Source organism: Manihot esculenta, chromosome 15 (genome assembly GCF_001659605.2).
Source record: "Manihot esculenta cultivar AM560-2 chromosome 15, M.esculenta_v8, whole genome shotgun sequence".
In the NCBI taxonomy this organism is placed as follows: Eukaryota; Viridiplantae; Streptophyta; class Magnoliopsida; order Malpighiales; family Euphorbiaceae; genus Manihot; species Manihot esculenta.
This window is the reverse complement of record NC_035175.2, coordinates 31,912,635-31,916,488: the sequence shown is the minus strand read 5'-3', so window position 1 is coordinate 31,916,488 and position 3,854 is coordinate 31,912,635.

The following is a 3,854-nucleotide window of genomic DNA, read 5'->3' as shown; positions in this document are numbered from 1 at the left end:
AGTAAAGACGAAAAGCGGGCAAGGATCAGAGTGCGCAGCAAAATCAGAGAATAGGTTAGAGAAACAGAGAAGCATGCCCGTTATTTGTAGATTTTCAGAGAACATGGCATAGAGGGCAAATTCTGTAAGCTGAGTGCAATTTCAGGGCATGTCTGTTTCATTGTGATGTGTCACAATATAACATCGAAAGTAAGTAGAGAGAGAGAACGTGATAGCCAAGTCATCTAGCATGTCCGTAGAGGTATAAAGCCGAGAAGCATCAAAGAGAAAGGAAGATCCGTAGTCAGATGAAAGATTCAAGTCAGTTGTTGTGTACTAACAGAAGTGAGAAGTAAAGAGAAGCAAAGGGTCGTATAACCAGAGTAGTGTAAATAGCTGAGAAAAATCAAAGAAAAGGAAAGTTAGTAGTCATAGGAAAGAGTCAGGTCGATTGTGTACAAGCAAGAGTGGTAAACAATTAGTGTAGACACAGCTTAAGCAGTGAAGGGTCAGCAAAGTCAGACAGTATAGCCAACCCGGGAGTTTTACTCCAGGGGTATCTGTGTCTCTTTGCAGAGACCGATGGTAGGCTTTCTTCTTGTTTCCCTGTATGTTTCTTGTTGTTGTTTTAACATTCGAGGACGAATGTGTTTAAAGGAGGGAAGAATGTAATACCCGGCTAGATTCAGACATCGGAATTCCTACCGTCCGGGGGAGTTCGAGGATGTCAGAGGTCTCTGGAAGGGTAAGAGAAAGTTTTCTAAAATATTTTCAAGTGTTTTAACGGTTTCGTGTAGCAAAGGATTGAGTTTTGAAGAGATATGGCCAAGGAGGCATTTTGCCATGTTCGGCCCCCTAAGGTTAAGTTCGGCCGCCTAAAGTTCCCTAGTTTCGGCCCCCTAAGGTTAAGTTCGGCCCCCGAAGGTTGCATGGTTTTGCATGCGATTCGGCAGCCGAACCTGAGGCGGTTGCTCATCTATAAGGGCACCGAGTGGCAGAAAAAGGAGGAGGTTTCTTCTCTCCTTCTGACCTAGGTGAGGTCTTGATCTCCTTAAAGTATTTTCATGGTTTTTCTTCAAATCTTTCACGGTTTTAATGAGTTTTACCCTTGTTTTGAAGAGTTGTGAGCTTGAAACAAGGTTTTGGAGTTTGAAGCTTTTGAAGCTTGGTTTCTCCATATCTTTGAGTTTGGATCATCTCAGCCTTTGTTCTTCAAGAGGTAAGTGTTGATCCATGGTTCTTATGATGTTTTTATGAGTTTTGTAAAGGGAAAAGGGAGCTAGGCATGAGTTTGCATGAGATGTGCATCATAGGGTTTATGAATCCTCTATGTTTGATGTGTGTCTTGTGAGCTTGTTTGTTGGAGTTTAAAGTTATTTGAAGCTCCCTTAGGCTTGTTGAAGTGTTTATGCATGTTTTAGAAGGGTTAAATGCATGTGTTGAGGTCTGAACAGGTGATGGAGGGACTGGCAGGCGTCCTTGTGCACGAAACTGAGTTCTGGCTAAACTCAGGTTCGGCCCCCGAAAGTCCAAGTTAGGCCGCCGAACATGCCTGACTTTCGTCTCTGGAGGAGACATTCGGCCGCCGAAGGTGCTGCCGAAGGTGCCCTGTCCAGCCTTCCTTTGCTTGTTTTGCATGCATGTTTTGTGATGTTTTAGAGGGTTTTTGGAGAGATGTTCATAGTTATGTTAGAGTATGTTTGGTACCTCATTTACGTCCATCTGTGTAGGATTGGACCGAGGAACCGAGGAGGCTCCAGAGTTAGAGTTGGCCCAGAGTTAGCCAGCATTGGCTAGAGGTGAGTGGAACTAAACTACATATTTTCTCTTGAGAAATGACACGATTCTAGCATGATCCACGCATCATAAACTGCCATGTTATGTATTAGGTTGTGTTGCATTAGAATTCACGAATATGATGCATTGCATATGTTGTTGTTCCTGTGGATGAATGTTGGATGATCCTTAGCCCTTGACAGAGAGCAGATACAGAGTTATGGCATGAGATAGCCATACCAGGTCGCCCCTGGATAGTCCAGGTCGCTCCTGGTACTATGAGTGAGACAGCTGGGCTGTCAAATCAGAGTTAAGAGTAGACCAGGTGATGACATCGTCTCCCTGGCACAGTTGGTCACGTTATGATATCAGAGCAGAGATAAGAGTAGACCAGGTGATGACATCGTCTCCCTGGCACAGTTGGTCAGATTATCACATGTAGTTGAGGGCTATTGGTGACAAGTTCATCCTTGAGATGATATGTTTGTGATGTGATGCATTTCATGAAAGCATGTAATGAATGAACTGTTTTTATTGTTCCTCCTCACTGGGCTGTAGTAGCTCATCCCACTCCCTTAACCCCAGTTTTGCAGGTTCTGAGATAGCTATGGGAAGTTAAAGTCAGCAAGAGTACAGAGGAAAGTTATGCATGAATGTATGTTTGTAATAGCATAGTGGACATGATGTAATTAAAAGATTAGTTGTAATGTAATGTATAGATATGTACTGTCGTATACTGGATAGACTTGTGCTTTTCCTAGTCTCCTTGCTATAGTGTGATGTATGATTAATCCCTTGTACATGAATCCTGTTTTACGTTTCTTGATGAGAAATGTGTGAGTTAGGCTTAATGTATGGCTTTGATGTGATACCAGTGGATTGTGTTACAGAGTAAAAGGGTTTCAATCCCTTGATCCACAGCAGATAGTAGTCCCTGGTATAGGCCCTGAGGGCCATTTCAGATTGCTATATTTGAGTAGCAGTAGTTAAGCCTACAAAGTTTTACAGGATTGTTGAGTATCTTTGTATCATGTATGGGATTTATCAGGTACACAGAGAGTATAGTCGGCTTGCTACGGGTCCCGGCGGCCTTAAGCCGATCTGGATCCTAGTGCCAGTGATGGTTCGGACCGTTACTGAGTGGTACCGGTTTCCGGGTCGTTACAAGATGTCCTAAGGGATTGGTCACTGCTATGTCATGTTCTAAGTGTTCTACTTGAATTCCCTTCTCATTACTGATGGGTATGCTGATGTATGAATGTGTGGAATCAGGATCAAGTAATGCATAAACATATTTGCCAAAGATAGAAAATTTACCAGCAATAACATCTGGTTTGTCCTGGTCTTCCTTTGCACGAATGGCATATGCTCTGGCAGGTGCTCTAGTGTCTGGTCTATCTACTGTCTCTGATACTCTGTGACTCTGAGCACTGCTAGATTCACCTCTACCTCTACCTCTGCCTCTAGACCCTGTCGGCAAAGATCTCTCTGTCTGTATAGGCTGCACTGACTGGCCTCTAGGACAATCCCTCATAAAGTGGTCTGAGCTTCCACATAAGTAGCAAGCCCCAGTCAATCTCCTACATACTCCACCATGTCTCCTGCCACAATGCTCACATACTGGTGGCAACCCTCTGCCTGGTCCTCCTGTACTGGATACTGAGGTAGTCTGCTGTCCAGACCTTACTACTGAACTCTGCCCAGGTCTCTGAATCTGCCTAGGTGGTCCTCTCTGCCCTGTCTGCTGAAATTCCCTCTGCCTTTTACTACTTGTCTGAGATGCAGAGGATTGTCCCTGATACTGGCTCTGACTCCTCTTCTGCTGCCCTTTCTGCCTTCTACTTTGCTCTTCTTCTTTAATTCGCTCCAGGCTGTGGGCCGTCTCTACTAAAACTGAAAGTTCCCTGATATGCATAGCTGTGAGTTACATCCTGATATCAGCATGTAATCCCTGCTCAAAGCGTTTACATCTTTCTTCCTCTGTAGGAACTATCTCTGTGGCATACTTACTAAGTCTGACAAATTCTCGCTCGTACTCAGTTACTGTAAGCCTGCCCTGTCTGAGGTATAAGAACTCCCTCCTTCTCTCCTCTATATAT